The sequence below is a fragment of the Petaurus breviceps genome, unplaced genomic scaffold, assembly GCF_028583685.1.
Source record: "Petaurus breviceps papuanus isolate PSGF00001 unplaced genomic scaffold, PetGlider_PUasm1.0 76, whole genome shotgun sequence".
Lineage (NCBI taxonomy): Eukaryota > Metazoa > Chordata > Mammalia > Diprotodontia > Petauridae > Petaurus > Petaurus breviceps.
Genome location: NW_027186473.1, coordinates 14,394,717 through 14,413,719, shown reverse-complemented (window position 1 = coordinate 14,413,719; position 19,003 = coordinate 14,394,717). Strand labels below are relative to the sequence as shown.

Genomic DNA, 19,003 nt, shown 5'->3' with positions numbered 1-19,003 from the left:
CAGTTTGAGCTTCGGGAAGAAACTAAAAAAAGGAAATGAAACAGAAACTAGACCTAATGGTTACCTATGTATGTACCTATTACCTATGTACCTATTAGGGTACAGCATAAAGCCTGCGAGTGAAATGAGAATTGAGGCATATCAAGGGACACTGTCCTTAGCCCTGTTTGAACATTGTATACTAGGAATCTTCAGGTGGCTAATACCTACCCTTTGTCTTAAAGCCTAACTCAAATGCTCCCCATCTAGGACACTGCCCTTGGTTCTACTTTGCCTTAATGTTTCCTGGGTAAGAATGCACCACACAGTTTGTCAGGCTGCTCCCTCCTTATCGTTCTATGACTGACCCACCTCCTTTTCTGGTCATTTATGTCCGTTTGGCCAAATCGCTTAACCTTCTGCAGTCTTCACTATAAAATGAGGTGTTTGGACTAGTGAACTTCCAAGGGCCCTTCTAGATTCTGTAACTTTATGATTCTATGAGCAAGTCGCAAATGTCATATGATTTAGCTTATGTATATTCACAATGGGTCTCTCCATTTCCCTTTTGGGCGATTCTTTAAAGATCTGTTTGTGTTCTGCTATAAAGCCATATAATATCATCTCGTGAATATTAATGTTGAAAAGATGAGGTTTTGTGTCACCCTGAGGTCACTGAAAGTACTACACAATTTCGCAAATTCTATCCTATTCATAGCAATGAAAAAGTGTTAGATTTGGCATCAGGGGATCTGGGTTCGAATCTTGAATCTGCCTCTTACTACCTATGTGGTCATTGAGTCATGTCCAACTCTTCATGACCCCATTTGAGATTTTCTTGGCAAAGATACTAGAGTACTTTGCCATTTCCTTCTTCAGTTCATTTTTACAGGTGAAGAACTGAGACAAACAGGGTTAAGTGACTTGCCCAGGGTCACATAGTTAGTAAATGTTTGAGGTCAGATTTGAACTCAGGAAGAGGAATCCTCCTGACTTCAGGCCCAGCACTCTCTCCTTCCCCATCTAACCTCCTCTACTACCTGTGTAACCTTGGATAAGTGACTTCATTTTTCCAGGCCTCATTTCTCTCTTTTGTAAAATGAGAGGTTTGGATCAGACAACCTCCAGCATCTATTGCTGCTCTAAATCTATGACCAAAACAAAATGGGAGAAGGGGAGAATTTGGGGAGAAAAATAAAGAGCCCTGTTTTGCAGATGATGAGTTTGAGGTGCATGATAGGACATTCAGCTTGAAATATCCAAGAAGCACTTGGAGATGTGTGACTGTGACCCAGCATAGAGACTGGGGGTGAATATATAGATCTGGAAACCATCCACTGGCCTGGAAATGATCATTGAATCCATGGGAACTAAGAAGATCACTGAGATGATCTAGAATGAGAAGAAAAGAGGCCCAAGGCAAAACTTTAGGGGACACCCTTAGAGGGCATGACTTTTCTCTAGGATTCCATGGCAGAAGAACCATGATGATCATCCCCCCAAAACAAATCTACTGTACCTCCTGAGATTTTTTGGCTGAGTCATGGTTTCTTGTAATCTTTGAATATATGTTGCAGTTACTATTAGCACTCGATCATATACCTTTTTGCGTAACTCTCAAACAGTTTTATAGTCTAGTCCGGGGTAAGAACCTATGGCCTTGAAACCACATGTGGCCCTCTAGGTGCTCGGGTACAGCCCTTTAGTCCAGGGGTAGGGAACCTGAAGCCTCAAGGCCCCATGTGGCCCTCTAGGTTCTCAAGTACAGGCCTTACTTGAGGACCTAGAGGGCTACATGTGACCTAGAGGCCACAGGGTCCCCACCCCTGGACTAGTCAATCTAATCTCCAGCTAGATTTGAAATTCTTTGAAGGCAGGCACTGTTCCTTTTAACTCTCACCTCAGATGCCCAGAATGGTGTTGGCCATACTAGCTATACAATAAATGATTATTAGTCGATTAAGCTTTCCATTGATACAGAATTGTTTGTGAAGAAAAAGGAAAACTTAGAATGGACTTAGGTCAAAATTAAATAAGTTGTTGTGTAATTAAAGTGGTGAAATATGAATAAGCAATAATTTTTACTTGAAAAATCTTGGAAAGTGTTATGCTTTTTCTACTGGATCAAAAGATGAAAATAAGCATATTCATATTTCCCAGCCCAAGTCATCCTTGACTTTGCCCATCTCTTATTCCCATATTCAGTCAGTTACCAAGTCTTTTTTTTTCTGCCTCCACAACATTTTTCATAGCTTCTCTCTACTCACATAGCCACCACTCTAATTCAAGTGGATTGTCTTACCTGAAATGTCACAGTAACCTCTTAATTTGGGCTATGTTCTTAACCAGGATTGACTTAGCTAGTCCAGTGATTAAAACTTGGGACTAAAATAGAATGAGACACATAGGTGGAAAAGAATTGGAAACTGATAAGAAATACATCAATTGAGGAATAGCTGAACAAGTTATGGTATGTGAATGTGATGGAAAACCATTGTGTTATAAGAAATGGTGAATGGGATGGTTCCCCCTCAAAAAAAAAAACCAGGAAGACTTGTATGAACTGTTGCAAAATGAAGTGAGCAAAATCAGAACATTCTATACAGTATGACCAATATTGGAAAGATAATCAACTTTGAAAGACTTGGGGATTCTCTGATTGGCACAATGACCAAACACGGTTCCAAAGGACTCATGATGAAACATTCTCTGCATCTAGATAAGAGCTGATGGACTCAGAGGACAAATTGAAACATTTTCTCTTTCTTCCTTTCTTTTTCCCTTCCTTCCTTCCCTTCCCTTCCTCCTTTCTTTCTTCCTTCCTCTCTTTCTTTCCTTCTCTCTTTCTCTTTCTTCCAATATGGCTAATACGGGAATTTGTTTTGCATGAATATACATATTTTGATGGACATTGTTTTTCTTGACTTTTTGATGAGTAGGGAGAAACAGGGAAAGAATGTGGAACTAAAATTAAAAAAAAAAAATAATGAGATGGGGCAGCTAGGTGGCTCAGTGCATAGAGCACCAGCCCTGGAGTCAGGAGGACCTGAGTTCAAATCCGGTCTCAGACTCTTAACACAAAAACTAGCCGTGTGACCTTGGGCAAGTCACTTAACCCCCAAATGACCTTCAAAAAAAAAGAAAAAATTTAATGAGATACATAAATCATCAGTTGTTTAACACAAAACATTTACTCAACAGTAGGAGGCATAGGACACTCAGCAGGGATACAGTATTAGTTCAGTTAAATGTACCCTTTCCCCCAACCCTATCTCCATATGGAAAGGCATCTGGTCAGAAGGGTGTTTTGGGTCAGAAGGGTGAGTTGATTCTCACAGTAGTGGGAATATCCATTACTTATAAAAGACCCCCATTCTTCATTAACTGACCTATCTATGGCCTAGATAACTGGGAAACCATATCAGCAGCTCAAGCCTTAATCCTTTGAATCAATCAATTCTCAGGGAGCTTCTTTGTCTTTTGAAGAAAAACTAACTCAGGTTAAGTATCAGGGACCCTGGTAGATAACTGATCCTGGCATAGGTTTCTTGCTTCTAATCTCTCCCCTTTTTAATTCATCTTTATCTTCCAGAGAGCTGCCCCCCCCAAAAAAAAATCATCCTAAAACATAGGCTTGCCCAGTTCACTCTCCCGCTTGACGAACTTTAGTGGTTTCCTATTGCCTCTAGATTAAATAGGAACTTAACATTTAAAGCCATACTCAGTCTGATTCTGGCATGTTTAACAACCAGCTGGAGAATGTAAAGACTCACTTTTAAGTTTAATCTGCATCATTGGGATTTTCTCCATTATTTTCTTAAGTCTAGAATAACAATCAACAAAAGAACAAACCAGTTTCTGATTTGTAGCACTCGCCAGATTTCCAAGGTGTCACTAAAATTTACACTAAATCCACACTAAAATATAATAGTCATCTCCATTGGAGCTCCAACTCGTCTCTCCTCTCTGTGTGCTATACAGCCCATTATCTCTCTGGCTTCTCTTTAGCTCTTATAAATCCTTTGTCTTTTACTAATGATTTCCATGAGGAAAAATAGGTATGAGTTTTTCACCTTTTGTTTGTTTGTTTTATACCTAATAGATGCTTAATACATGTTTTATGACATCAAAATAGTAAATAACTGAATTGACTGAGGAGGGTATTAGATTTCAACTGAGAGAATTTGCAGACCCTCTGAAAACAAAATTTGTTATGGCAATAATTGTGTAAGGCAAAACTACTATAAAAAAAATTCTTCAAGTTGATAGGGTTTTGCCTCTTCAGATTCTGTTTCATTAAGCTGTGGAAATAGTCCATTTGATCCCAGATCTTTTTTAACATACAAGTTCAGTGACTAGCATGGAGACCTTGTCTTTGATTATTTACGTTAATCTCAGATGAGTACTTGGACTTTTCCTTTCTGCCTTAAAGGGAGATCACAAACCCTTTCATTTTTTAAAGTCAGAAAATAAATTACTTGTAAAATTTCTTACTGATCTCAAGCAGGTTTTCAGAACTGCCTTTAAAAAGGTGACCAAGTCTGTTTTTCTAAGTTCCTTGATCTCCAGCAACAGTTAGCTTTAGTTAAAATTTTAGCTTCTTAGAGGCTGCTGAGTATGCAGTAACTTGAACATTTGGGCCTTTTTGAACCTTTGTACCTCCAGCACAGCTCAGTGCCTCATTGAAGAAACTTACTAAATGTTTTGTGGAATGAATAAGACAGTTACAGATCTGTGACTAAGTTCACTAAAGGGTGAGGAGGAATATATTTCTAAAATGGAAAGAGTTTGTATGTGTTGGTTATGAGAGTGGAAATCAAAGTCGGTATTTTTTGAGCTCATGCAAAGAATTATGTTGATAACTAGGTTGGGTTCAGAAGTATGATACACTATACTGTTTAAGAGGGCAGCTAGATAGATAGCAGCCAGAGTGCTGGGCCTAGAGTCAGGAAGACCTAAGTTCAAATGTGGCCTTAGATACTCAATAGCTGTGTGACCCTGGGTGAGTCACTTAACCCTGTTTGCCTCAGTTTTCTCATCTATATAATGAGCTGGAGAAGGAAACGGCGATCCATTCCAGTATCTTTGCCAAGAAAACCCCAAATAGGGTCAAACACACCTGAAACTACTGAATAACGACATACTATGTAAGGAAAATAACTGTTGATTGATTGACATGACCACCTCCCCCAAATGGTTGGGGCCAAAAGTCTAATATGAGCCTGTTAAACAAGTATGAAAATATAACACTAAGCAGTGTACAAGTTCAGGGAAGCCAATGAGGATGAGTGGACAGGGAAGAAGAGGGGCAGCGTGAACTGAGGAAGACTGGGATATACTATAAAGATGGCTGACTCTGGACTCCCAGGTCCTGAGTTTGGATCCTGCCTCTGCCCCTTGTGACTGTTGTGACCTTGGGTAAGTCACTTAACTTCACTAGGTCTCAGTTTTCTAATTTGTAAAATGGCAAAGTTTAACAAGATGGCCTATGAGATCACAGATCTCTTTGGCCCTGATCCTGTTTTGTTCCTTAAAGGATGTGTAGAATTTGGGAGAGATCTCACTCAGGACCAAGCAAGCATGAGCATTCCAGGCAGGGCTGATGTTCTGAAGGTATAGCTTCCAAGAACCCAAGGTCACTTCCATACCGTAATAGAGGAAAATAAGAGAATTTTAATTGTGAGGTAAATGTAAGTTATAGTAACGTGAACAAGGGGATTCCAGCCCTCAAGGAGTTTACATTCAATCAAGGAAGAAAATAAGGATATACAAGACACATATACAGTACACAGGCATGACCTTGGATGGAAAGGTACTTCCTGGTATATGGCTTCCTGCAGGAAGGGAGCCTGAGGTAGGTCTCCAGCAAGCTTGGAAGTTCAAGAAGAAGAATAATAATAATAGCTACTGTTTATATAGTGCTGAAAGGTTCACAAAGTGTTTAAAATATGTTCTCATTTGATTCTCACAAAAGCCCTATCAGGTAGGTAGGGAAGTAGGTGGTGTGGTGCTGGTGGTAGTGCAACAGTAACAATAGTGTGGGCACACTGATTAAATTGATCAGGGTTATCAAAATTACTCTCACAATAGCCAGCATTGATGTAGTGTTTTAAAGTTTGCCAAGCACTTTGCATCTTTTAACTAATTAGATCCTCACAACAACCCTTTGATTTAGGTGGTCTTTTTTTTTCTTTTTATTCTTTCAGGAAGATGATATTTACTTATTTTAATAAAATGATTCTTTTTATAAAACATTTGTTACTTATTTTTACATTCTTTTTAAATTTTGAATTCCAGCTTCTCTCCCTCCCTCCCAGCCCGCCACCACCCAGTGAGAAGGCAAGCAATATGATATTAATTATACATGTGAAAATCATTCAAAACATATCTCTGTATTAGCCATATCACAAAAAAAAGAAACCCAGAAAAAAAAATAAAGCAAGAAAAGGATTCCTTAGTTCACAATCAGAATTCATCAGTTTTCTTTCTGAAGGTGGATAGCATTTTTTATTATGAGTCCTTTGGAATTGTCTTAGATCACTGTATTGATCAGAGAAACCAAGTCTTTCACAGTTGATCATCATTACGTTACTGTTACAGTGCAAAATGATCTCCTGGTTCTGCTTCATTTCACTTTACATCAATTCAGATAGATCTTGCCTTCCTTTTCTGAAACCACTTCCTTGTCATTTCTTATAATACAATAGTATTCCATCACAATTATGTCACAACATGTTCAGCCATTCCCTGATTGATGAGCTTTCCCTCAAATTCCAATTCTTTGCCACCACAAAAAGAGCTACTATAAACATTTTTGTATATATAAGGCTTTTTCCTTTTCCTTTGATCTCTTTGGGGTACAGACCTAGTAGTTGTATTGATGCATCAAAAGGTATACACAGTTTTATAACCCTTTGGGCATAGTTCCAAATTGTTCTTCAGAGTGATTGGACTAGTTCAGGGGTGGGGAACCTTCGGTCTCAAGGTCACTCATGACCCTCTAGGTCCTCAAGTGAGTCCCCTTTCCCCCACCGAATCTGAACTTTACAAAACAAATCTGCTTGATAAAAGGGTTTGTTCTATAAAACTCCGACCCAATCCAAAGACCGCACCCAGGGACCTTAGAAAGCCACACATGGCCTCAAGGCCACAGGCTGCCCACTCCTCGACCGGTTCAAAACTCCAGCAGTTTTATTAGTGTGCTTATTTTCCTTCAGTGCCTCTTGTTTGTCATTTCTGGTATGTTATCCCATTTGATTCTCACAAAAGCCCTATCAGGTAGGTAGGGAAGTAGGTGGTGTGGTGCTGGTGGTAGTGTGGTAGACAGTAACAATAGTGTGGGCACACTGATTAAATTGATCAGGGTTATCAAAATTACTCTCACAACAGCCAGATATGTGTGAGTTGTTTTAATTTGATTTTTTTCTAATAAATAATGATTTGCAGCATTTTTTATATGACTATAGATTGCTTCGATTTCTTCTTTTGAAACTCCCTGTTCATAACCTTTGACTATTTGGCAATGGCTCTTATTTTTATAAATTTGACTTACTTCTCTATGTATTTGAGAAATAAGACCTTTCTCAGATAGATTTGCTATAAAATTGTTGATATTACTTCATTGTTGTAATGGAAATGCAAATTTAAAGATCTTCCCTGCCCTTAGGCCCTTTGATAGGCTTAAGAGACTCTGTGAACCTTCCTTGATTTGAAAATATACTCTGCCTCCTAATAGGCTGAATGTGGTCACATGGAGCCTGTGGCAGGAGGCTTGGTTTTCAGGAATGCCCATACCTTGATGCTGTGTGATTGGGCAGTGGGTCAAGAGGGTGGTTACATTCTCTGACTCAGGAGGAGTCTATATAATCCCTGATGTGAGGCTTTGCTTCGGGGCTCACTTTGAGAAGTGTTCTGTGATTTGATCAGATGAGACTATGGGAAGCTGTTGTTGAGAGCCCCCCCAGCTTTGAAAAACCCAGATTTTGATTTGGTATGGATGTAATGGTTGGACAGTTTGGAAACCTGTCTATTTGATCTGTTTCTCTGTCTTGATAATTCTGTCTATATACTCTGAAGTTCCGGGTGCTGAACTTTTCCCCCGAACTAGGTAAATGATACATATTTAAGTAAGCTTGTTAATCCATTTTGAGTTGCTTTCCTTTAACAAAGCAGATCTAAGAACCTGTGTTGGCATCCACCCTAGGGACGCTGGGGTGCTTGCTGATACAATTGTCTATGGTACTTTTTAACAAAATGTAGTTTCCCTGTTTATCTCTTTCAGTTAGGTCCATTTTTTTTTATTTTACTTTGTTGGAGATCATAATTGTCACCCTTGCCCTCTTCAGTTCAGCCCAAGCATAATACACTCCTCTCTAGTCCTTCATTTCAACACTCTGTGTGAGTTTCTATCCCAAGTGTGTCTTATACACATAATATTGTTGAATTCTGGTTTCCAATTTATGTGATCTTATTCCCATTTTACAGATCAGGAAACTGAAGCTAGAAAAGATCTAATCAGTAAACACTTATTAAGCACCTTCTATGTGTGATGAACTCTGCTAAACTAGGGATGCAAAAAGCCACAAAAGGCAGTCCCTGCCCTCAAGGAGCTTACACAGTCTAATTGGGGAGACAATATGCAAACAAATATATACAAAACAGGCTTTGTACAGGATAAATAGGAAATAATTAACAGAGGGAAGGTGCTAGAATTGAAAGGGTTGGAGAAGCCTTCCTATAGGAGGTGGGATTTTAATTGGTACTTAAAGGAAGTCAGGGAGGTCAGTAGATGGGCTGGAGGAGAGAATTCCAGATATCAGGGACAGGCAGAGAGAATGCCCAGAGCCAAGATATGGAGAGTCCCCAGTACCCCCGGATCAAAAAGCACTTATTGGGGAGTAAGGTGTAAGAAGGGGCTGGGTTATGAAGGTCTTTGAATGCCAAACACAGCCTAAGTGACTTGCCCAGGGTTACACAGCAAGACAGTATTTGAGAGAAGAGTCAAACTAAGGTCTTCCAGTCTCCTAGTCCTGCATGATCTACACTCCCCGTCTCCTCCCCTCCCCGTCTCTAGTTCTGTGTAGTTGCCTAGTGACAGAAGGGAAGATCGAGAGCATTCCAGGCATGGGAATGGCCAGTAGTGCCATGACAAGCATGAGGAGAAGGAGGCAAATAAGCAAGGCTGGACCTTAGACTGCCAGGAAGGAGACTGGAAAGATAGGAAGGGACCAGGTTAAAAAGTCTGATAGCATAATAGAGTAGATGAACTTGGACTCAGGAGATGTAGGATCAAATATTGTCTCAGAAAGTGACTGCATGTCCCTGGCCAAGTCACTTAACTCCTCTGTGCCTTCTGAGCATTCATCTATAAAATGAGGGGGTTGGGTTTGAAGGCCTCTAAGGGGCCCTTCTAGTTCTAAATCCTCTAGTCTATGAGCCTATGAAGCTGTGAATTTTGGTCTCCTCTGACCAGGCACATATTAGGTGCTGGGAAAAGAAAATTGTGAGTGAAATTCCACCCTTTGTGTTTACATTATTAAAAAATATTAATGATAACTCTGTGGGGTTGAAGAATGCCAAAGGTGGCAATTTTTTTTGCTTTTCTTATTTGTTCTTCATTTTCTTTTATTAAAATTGTTTCTATATTTTACAACATTCAGTTGTTCCACAATCCGTTGAGTTCCAATTCTCTCCCTCCCTCACCTCCCCTCTCTCCCCCCATGGCGACATGCAATCCAATACAGGCTCTACAAATACCTTCGCATTAAGCATTAGTCAGGATGTAAAGAAGAATTATAACCAATGGAGTGAGCAATGAGAAAGAAGGGACAAAACAAACAAAACAAAAAAGAGAGCAAGCAAGTAGTTTGCTTCAAACTGCATAGTGTTTTTCCCTGGATGTGGATATCCCTTTCCATTATGGGTCTTTTGGAGTTGTCTTATAACCTTGCATTGCTGAGGAGAGCCCAGTCTATCAAAGTTATTAGTCATAGATACAATGTATCTATAATTGTGTACAGAGGTGTCCTGGTTCTGCTCTCCTCACTCAGCATCAGTTTATAGAAGTCTCTTCAGGTTATCATGAAATCCATCTGCTCCTCATTTCTTATAGCACAATAGTATTCCATTACATTCATATACTACAACTTGTTTAGCCAGTCCCCAATTGATGTGCATCCCTTTGATTTCCAATTCTTTGCCACCACAAAAAGAGCTGCTATAAATATTTTTGTGCAAATAGGGCTTCCTCCCACTTGTATGGTCTCTTAGGATATAGCCCTAGAAGTGGTATTGCTAGGTCAAAGGCTGTCACTTTTTTATAACCCTTTGGGCAAAGTTCCAAATTGTTCTCTAGAATAGTTGGATCAATTCACAACTACACCAACAATGCATTAGTGTTCCAGTTTTTCTACATCATCTCCAGCATTTATCATTTTCCTGTTTTGTCATCTTAGCCAAACTGACCAGTGAGGTGTGGTCAAAGGTGGAAGTTTTGTTAAATAAGCTTTGAGTGCTAACATTGATTGTCTTAATAGAGCATGCCCAAATGCCCCCAGAATAGCCACAGTGAACCTGTAAACCCCCTCCACCATCACCACCAATGAATTTACCAAAAGAAATCATGAATTTTCTGGTGTAGCTACACTATTACTCTGAAAAAGTGATCAAAATAAATCATTGCTTTAAACCATATCTCTACCTGCTGAAAAATTAAGCCTGCACTGATCTCTGAATTCTGAAGAATAAATCATGCCTTAAGTCAGGTAGAATGAAATCAAATCCACCATGGAAGTTCCCCTAAGCTTTCACCCCTGTGAAATGAAAATATGACCCACTATGGAATTCCTCCAGCCCCAATAAGGAAGTACAGTAAAGAAATTGGCCATGTGTGGATCCGGGGCTCCCACAGATGCTATTCCAAGCATGATTCTTATCTCAGTCTCTAGAAATTAGCAGGCACACAGAGAAATGAAAGGGGGGTTTTCAGCTGTATCCTTAATTACTTTCTTTTTGTGATCTATAATTGTATGGCATTTGACTTTGGGAATACTAATAGACCTGTGTGTATTTCCACATACCTTGAAGGAAAAACAAATAAATAATGTATTGGTCATAGAAAGACATAGTTTCTTCTCACCAACACCAGCACCATTACTCCTTGTTGGGGTACCCAAAAGGGTAATAGCATAAGGCCATTGTTTACCTGCAGTTATTGATCCAGTTATTGAAGTTGAAATTAATCAAAAGTTGGGCATATCCTCTGATAGAAGCAATAGGTTTTTAGGCAGTAGGTTCCTAGATTTCATGCTGAAAAAGACTTTAGGGCCAATCTAGTCTTCTCTCATTTAAAAAATGGGGCCCAGAGAGGTTGAATAAATTTCTAGAGTTTACACAGGTAGGTGTGATTTGAACCTGGATCCTCTTACACCAAATCCTGAATTTTTTTTTAAAGCAATTGGGGTTAAGTAACTTGCTCAAGGTTACACAGCCAGGTGTTTCTGGGTGGGTGCTAAGTGTCTGAGCCCGGATTCGATCCCAGGTCATCCCGACTCTGGGGGCCGGTGCTCTTACTCGCTCGCTGTGCTACCTGGCTGCCCCTAAATCCCGAATTTTTTAAACTGTACCAGGCTACCTTAGAGTTGTTCAGGTTGGGTTTTTTTTAACCCTTTAGATGTATGAGTCTTAGCTCATTTTAGTTTTTAGGATTTTGCAGTTCTAATATTAGAAAATACCAGGATTTCCCCCTTCTCTATGTGTGTCTATGAAAAAGAGAGGGATGAAGTTTTAAGGTCCCACATAGGTGTGAATAGAATATGAACTCCTTGAGGGCAGGGACTATCTACTGTACCACCTAGCTGCCTAGAGGCCATTGAGAGTTATTAAGTGGCCTAATTTCAATATTGTTGTGTCCCAAGGAATAGAGGGGCCAGAGGGAAAAGAGAGGGCAAGTCATGGAGCAGCCAGAAAACACATGCAACATTTGTTGGTTAAGTTCACTGTCTTATATGGGCACAGTTTGTGGCTCCCCAAAACAATTAGAATCATCACATCAAAGAACACTAATAATGGATCACCATAACAGATATAACAATAATGAGGAAGTTTGAAATATTGAGAGAAGTACCAAAATTTGACTTAGGCTTGATGTGAGCACATGCCATTGGATAAATGGCGCCAGACAGACTTGCGCAAAACAGGGCTGCCACAGACCTTCAATTTGTAAAAAATGTAGTATCTGTGAAGCACAGTAAAGCATAGCATATTAAAATAAGGTATGCCTATATAGTTCTTCTTTCTACAATGCATTATATGCATTGTAACATACTGTGGTAGTACAATAAATAAGACATGGTCCCTGCCTTCAAGGAATTTCCAATATATGCATATATAATAGTTGCCCATAGTAGGCATCCTATAAATACTTATTGAATGAATGGGAATCAGTGATTCTCTTCAATTTTAAAGTACCTACTATATGCAGAGTATATTGATTTGGTAAAGTAAAAGCTCACTGGCTCAGACTGAGAAGGGCAATCTGAATTAATAAAGGTCTGTATCACATACTACTTTGAAATAAATGACATTTCACAGTTTTCAGGTTCATATAGTGATTGTTTTTCTTCTAAGAAGTGTTTTATTGATGCTTATTTTTTTTTGCATTCACTGTCAGTTTGCCATGACTCCACCCCCCCACTTCCCTTAAACCAAGCAATGTGAAAGCAAAATAAGCCAACACATTAGCCATGTCTGAAAATATATTCCTCAGTCTGTATGTGTAGTCCACCATCTCTGCAAAGAAAAGAGAAGTGTGTTTCACTATCAGTTCTCTAGAGGCAAGATTGCCCATACGTTAATTAGAGTTCTGATGTCTTTTGATCTCATTTTCCTTAGTGTTATTACGGTCATTGTATAAACTGTTCTCTTGGTTCTGCCGACTTTAATCTGTACCACTCATAGGAGGCTTTCCAAGTTTCTCTGAACTCTTGATATTTGCTGTTTCCTACCATGCCATATTCTCTTACTTTTGCATGCTACCATTTTGTTCAGCCATTCCAAGATTGATGAACGTCCACTTTGTCCCATCTTTTTGCCTCCACAAAAAATATTGTGGTGAATATTTTGGGGATTCATGAGATCTTCTCGATGCCTTTGACTTCTTTGAGAGTATAAAACCCTTAGTAGCCAAAGAGTATCAGTTAAGCCACTTTTCTTTCAGAGTTCAAAGTTGTTTTCTAAAACAGTTGGGCCAGTTCATAGTCTCACAGAGTGTTAGCATACCAGTTTTCCAAAAACCTTTCCAGGATTTGCCATTTTTATCTTTTGTCATCTTTGCCCATTTGAATGGTATGGGTCAAAACCTCCTGAGTTGTTAGAATTTATCATTCTCTTCCCCGTAGGGATTTGGAACCCTGTGACTAGCCCTATTATCAAGTAATAGCTGCTAAAAAGGCTTGAGGTGTTGCTGACAGAGGTCTGTAGAGTCAAAGCTATGGTCTTTCCAGTAGCAATATATGGCTGTGAGATTTGGACCACAAGGAAAACTGAACACTGCAGAATCAATACTTTCAGACTGTGGTACTGTCAAAGGCTTTTGAAATTGCCTGGGGCAGCAAGGAGATCAAAACAGTCAATTAGAGAAATTCAGGCTATTCACTAGAAGGTCAGATATTGAACTTAAATACTTTGGCCACCATAATGAGAAAACAGGACTCACTGGGAAAGACCCTGATGTTGGGAAAGATTGAAGACCAAAGGAAAAAAGGATGGCAGAGGATGGGGTGGATAGATGGAAGCAATAAACATGAGTTTGGACAGATTTTGGGAAATAGTGGAGGATAGAAGGACTGGTATTTTGACAGTCCATGGGTTACAAAGAATTGTACACAACTAAACAACAATTTCCTTTTACCTATTTTTAAATGCCAAGTGACAACTTAGATCAGGAAAACAAAACTTATAAGAGAGTTGATCTGAAAGGAGCCTTAGAGATCATCTGGGCCAGCTCCTTTACAGCTGAGTAGACTAGGGCCTGGAGAGATTCAATGATTGTCCAAGGTCGTAGACTTCCTTAGTCAGATAGTTAGAAGGAGATGGCAGGTCTGACTGTCAGGGCTTTGTTCTTTCTTGTTGCCCGGGCTGCCATGTTTGGCTGTTGTACCTTGTGATCCTAAGACTCTTCTCACCTCTTGAACTCAAATCCAAATGTTCATTAGTCCATTATGCCTATATGAAGTGTGAAAGTAGCATCAAATTCATTTTACATCTATGAGAGGCATAGCTGTTCATTCCATTCTAGGTCTCTACCTTCAGGGACTTTATAATCTAATAGCTTCTTTATTTTAGAGTCTCCATATAGTTGAATAGCAAGTATCAGAAGCAGGATTCTGAGTCCTGTGTTTAGAACCCTAGCATCCCTGATTTTCCTTTTGGGTCTAAGGGTATCACTAGGGGATAGCTATAAGAGATAGGGAATGGGCCTCGTTTCCATTGCTATGGGGGACTCCTTCCACCAGTGCATTTTGGCATGAACTCTGCCACTCGTTCTCTTCTGAAGTTGCTTACAGCACAGAAGAGTTAGGTCATTTGGCCAGAATCACACAACCAGTATGTGTCAAAGGTGATTTCAAGAAAGCAAGACACCAAGATCCCTCTCAATAGTATTATAGTTTTGTTTTTAGATCAAGTATTGTCCCTCTATCATTATTGTCGGTTTCCTTTGTAATCCTATGTGTTTAACCTTATGCATTTAAAAATATTCTTCTGAGAAGGGGTCCACAGCCTCCCTCAGCCTGACAGAGAGGTACATGGCAAAAAAAAAAAGTAGGAGCCCATGTTGTACTCTGACCCCTCATGTCCTTCATAATTGAACCTTTGTTGCTGTTCAGGTACTGATGGTATTTCTCAAAGACTAATGAAAATCCCCTTTCCCCAGTTGAGTGGCAGATGAAGAGTCCAGCAAAAAACTGATTTTTGTAAAAGGTGGAAGCACATTTTTAATAGCCTCCTGAGGATCACACTACTAAAAAGGATGTGACTTCAGAGACTCTGCATGTAAGTAACCTCTTGTAAATATTTAAACAGAGAGGTCATGCGTGTTTTTCTTTCTGAGGGAAAAATATGCAGTCCCTGGGGGAGATAATTAATCTAAACATGAGTTTCCGCCTTCCTCATTTTTTAACTATTATACTAGAAATACTTTTTAAAAACCCAACAGACTTCTTTCAACTTACAACTGTAGCTAGATTTAAACAAAAGGAAGGAAGGAGTTCCTAATTTTAAGAACATACATAGTCCTAGTTCTAGGGTCTAGAAAATCAGAAGTAATTAAAGGTCAAGATTAACCGAGAACCACAATGACATTAGCCTCTCTGCATCCCTCCCTCACTCCAGTCTTGCTCTTTGGGCTGGCCCACAAACCCTGCATTGACTTTTCAGGTTGATATACCTCCTTCCTGTGCTGACAAAAGGTGGAAGCTGTGTGAGGAAATGTGCTTTGGCCTCAGGGAGGAAAGGTGAGACAAACCTATGACATCCATCATCATCCTTACCCCACTCGACTCAGCGACTCAGCGCAGGAGTTCTGGTAGCATGGGCCCTAGGCAGGATAAAGAGAGGGAGGAGCAGGCATTGAGCCAAATGTAGCAGGCCCCTTGGCAGGAAGAGGGAAGAAAACTGTCATTTATTTACAGCCTAGAGCATTTAGTTGCTGTAGATGTCTAAATGATGAATTGGACTAACCTTATAAGGAGACCCTCCCTCACATTCCTGTATCCTCCCTCGCTATTGTCAGCTTCATTTTGTGCATCCTCCCTTTCCAAACTCCTGGGCTGATATGCTTCTGTTGGGGGATAGATGCAGAAACAATCATTGGCATTCCCACTGGTCAGTTTAAAAATACAGAGGAAGAAAAATAAACTGTATTCAGTCAAATTACTCAAAATGGGCCCAACATCCAAGGAAGTTTGGATGCCAGGCTTTTGGAAGTCCATCTTATGGCAAAAATTCAGTTCCCTGCGTATATAAATACACGTTTCCATTTATAGTGATCATTACCGCAATATGACAGGGTCTACAGCACCGATGCCTCTGGTAGAACTTGTTCCCTGCCATTTCCTTTGGTTTTCATTCATATGAGAATTTTTTTGTATGTTTTAGTTTTAAATTCTCACTTTGTTGCAGGAGTTTTGACTTTGTTGTCTTCTTCTGGTTGTATATTTTGATCTTCTTTGTCACCAAAATAAGATTCTGTAGTCTGGGTTTTTTGCCTCTGCTTGCTCATTTTCCCAGCCAATTACTTGACTTTTGGGCTCTTTGCCAAGGTAGGACTCCTTTTCCAGAGTGGATAGTACTGTATTCTAAGCTTCTGGGGTTTTGCACAACTGTTGTCAGTTACTTCTAGGCACCTGTAAATTTTCAGTTCTTCTAAGGTGAAATGATCAAAAGAGAGGTGTTTACTCTTCTCCTGGCCTGTGGTATGATCTGTGAGTGAGTGACCACAAACTTTTTCTGCTTCGGAACTATGAGGAAGATTCCCTCTCCATAGCCGCCACAAGCTCTGCCAGCCGCTTGATCTGCCCCACCATCTGTGGGCCTGGAGCTCTGGAAGTAGCCACTGCTACTGCCACCTCCACCACCCCCACCACCCCAGGGCTGGGACCAGACCCTGCTCTTCTCTCACCCAGGTCTAACAGAGTTACCCCACTGACCTTTTACTTTCTCTTTGGCGTTTGTGGGTTGAGAAGTCTGAAAACCACCACAGCTGCCAGTAATTCAGCCCCTTGAGGTCTGTGCCAGCATGGCCCATGTGGGACTGTGCTCCGCTTCCAGCCAGATGCCATAGACCTTTCCTTTCGGCCTGATAGGCTGTCTTCAGCTAGGGATGTGCTTGACCCTGTCAGTTTGTGGGTTCTGTAGCTCTAGGATTTATGTAGAGTCATTTTTTACAAGTATTTGGAGGTGTTCGGGGGTAGAGCTCAAGCAAGTTCCTGCTTTTACTCTGGTATCTTGGCTCTGCCCTAAATTCTCACTTTGTAAGGATCAAAGAGGTGTCCCTCCTGCCTTCCAGCTTTATTGATTTTTCTGTGATGAACTGCTATATTTTTAGACACTGAACTTTAGAAGTCACATTTGCTCATTTAATAAATATGTCCTGACTTTATGTAAATCACTTTGCTAGGTACTCTGAGGGATATAGAGAGGAAGAAAACCCTGGCACCATAGCCCTCAGGAAGCTTACGTTCTAGCAAAGTTATTTGTTGTTCAAAACAGAACCTTCAAATCCATCCCACTTCTAAATGCTTCTGCTACTTTGAGGACAGATTCATCCTTCAAGTCCCTCAGGTCTGAAACTTCCCTATCTTCCTCTATTCCTCACTTTCCCTCACAACAAATATCCAGTCAGTTGCTAGTCTTTTGGCTTATATATCCCCAACATCTTTCATGTACATCCCCTTCTTTCTGCCACAACAGCTGTCACCTTAATTCAAGTCTTTATCATCTCTGGACTAGTGCAGTAATTTCCCAAGTGGGTTTCTTGCTTCAAGCTTCTCTCCCCCCTCCAATTCGGTCTCCATATAACTGACAAATGGATTTTCACAAGTTGTAAGTCTGGCCATAAAACCCTCCAGTGGCTCTACATTACACACATACACCCCATCCCCTGCCAGAAGCAAATATAAACTCTTTTTAGGAAGAAATCAAAGCTATCAGTAATCATGTGGAAAATGCTCTAAATCACTAATAATTAAAGAAATGCCAATTAAAACAGTTGTGAGGTACCATCTCACATCCGTCAGATTGGTTAAGATGACCGAAAAGGAAAATGACAAATGCTGGAAGGGATATGGGAAAATAGGTACACAAATGTGCTGTTGGCAGATCTATGAACTGGTTCAACCATTCCAGAGAACAATTTGGAACTATGCCCAAAGGGCTACAAAACTGTGCATACCCTTTTACCACCCAGCTTTACCACTACTAGGTCTGTCCCTGAGGAGATCAAATAAAAAAGGAAAAATATCCACATGTACAAAAATATTTACAGCAGCTCTTACTGTGGTGGCAGAGAGTTGGAAACTGAGGTGATGCCCATCAATTGGGTAATGACTGAGCTAGTTATAATACAGGAATGTAATGGAATACTATTGTCCTCTGAGACATGATGAAGGGAATGGTTGCAGAAAAACCTGGGATGCAAAGTGAAAATGTGCAGAACCAGGAAAACATTCTATACAGTAACAGCAGTATCGTAAGGAAAATCAACTGTGAAAGACTTAGTAATTGAGCAATACAGTGATCCACCACAACCCCAAAGAACTCATGTAAAATGCTGTCCACCTTCAGATAGAGAACTAATGGTCTTGGAGCACAGACTGAAGCATATTTTTTTCCTTGCTCTTTTTGGAGTAACATGGTTAATGCAGAAATGCTTTGCGTGACAGTATGTGTAATGGATTATATTTCTTGCCTTCTCAGTGGTGGGAGAAAGGATAGAGGGAGGAAGAAAACTTGTAGCTGAAAATAAAAATGAAATTTAAGAAAAAAATAGATTCCTCCATTTTGGCATTTAAAACCCTTCCCAATTTGGTCACTCCAACCTTTTATTCACCATCACAGCCTCTACATTATCTAATCAAACTGGCATTTTTTTGCTGTTGCTTACACTGGCATTCCAGCTCCTCTGCTCCATACCTGGAATCTACAATTCTCTCACTTCTGCATCTTAGAACATTTGTTTCCTTCAAGACCCAGCTCATAGATCACCTTCTACATGAAACCTTTCTTGTCATCTACATGCTAGTGCCCTCTTTCCTCAACTCACTTTATGTCTATCTTTTTTATGCCTATAAATATATGAAATAGACATAGGTACAGACTGCTGCATTCCCCAGTGATAGAGTGTAAGCCCCTTGAAGGTAGAGATTATTTGTATCCACAGCTTCTGACGTAGTTTATGGTATGTATTAGGAACTTAATAAATTTGTTGATTGATTGAAATAATCACAACAAAAGGCTAAAAGACAAA

The 19,003-nt window shown here is 40.0% G+C and overlaps 1 protein-coding gene and 1 non-coding gene across 3 annotated transcripts in view; both read left to right on the top strand.

Annotated features, from left to right (window-relative positions):
* The window catches only part of IGFBP7 (insulin like growth factor binding protein 7), an 85,175-nt gene that overhangs the window by 15,710 nt on the left and 50,462 nt on the right, over positions 1-19,003 (top strand). The gene's annotated exons all lie outside the window — the stretch shown is intronic.
* LOC138175233 (U5 spliceosomal RNA) lies at positions 3,968-4,082 on the top strand. Its single transcript, XR_011171949.1, has one exon. It is a non-coding gene; the product is annotated as a U5 spliceosomal RNA (small nuclear RNA).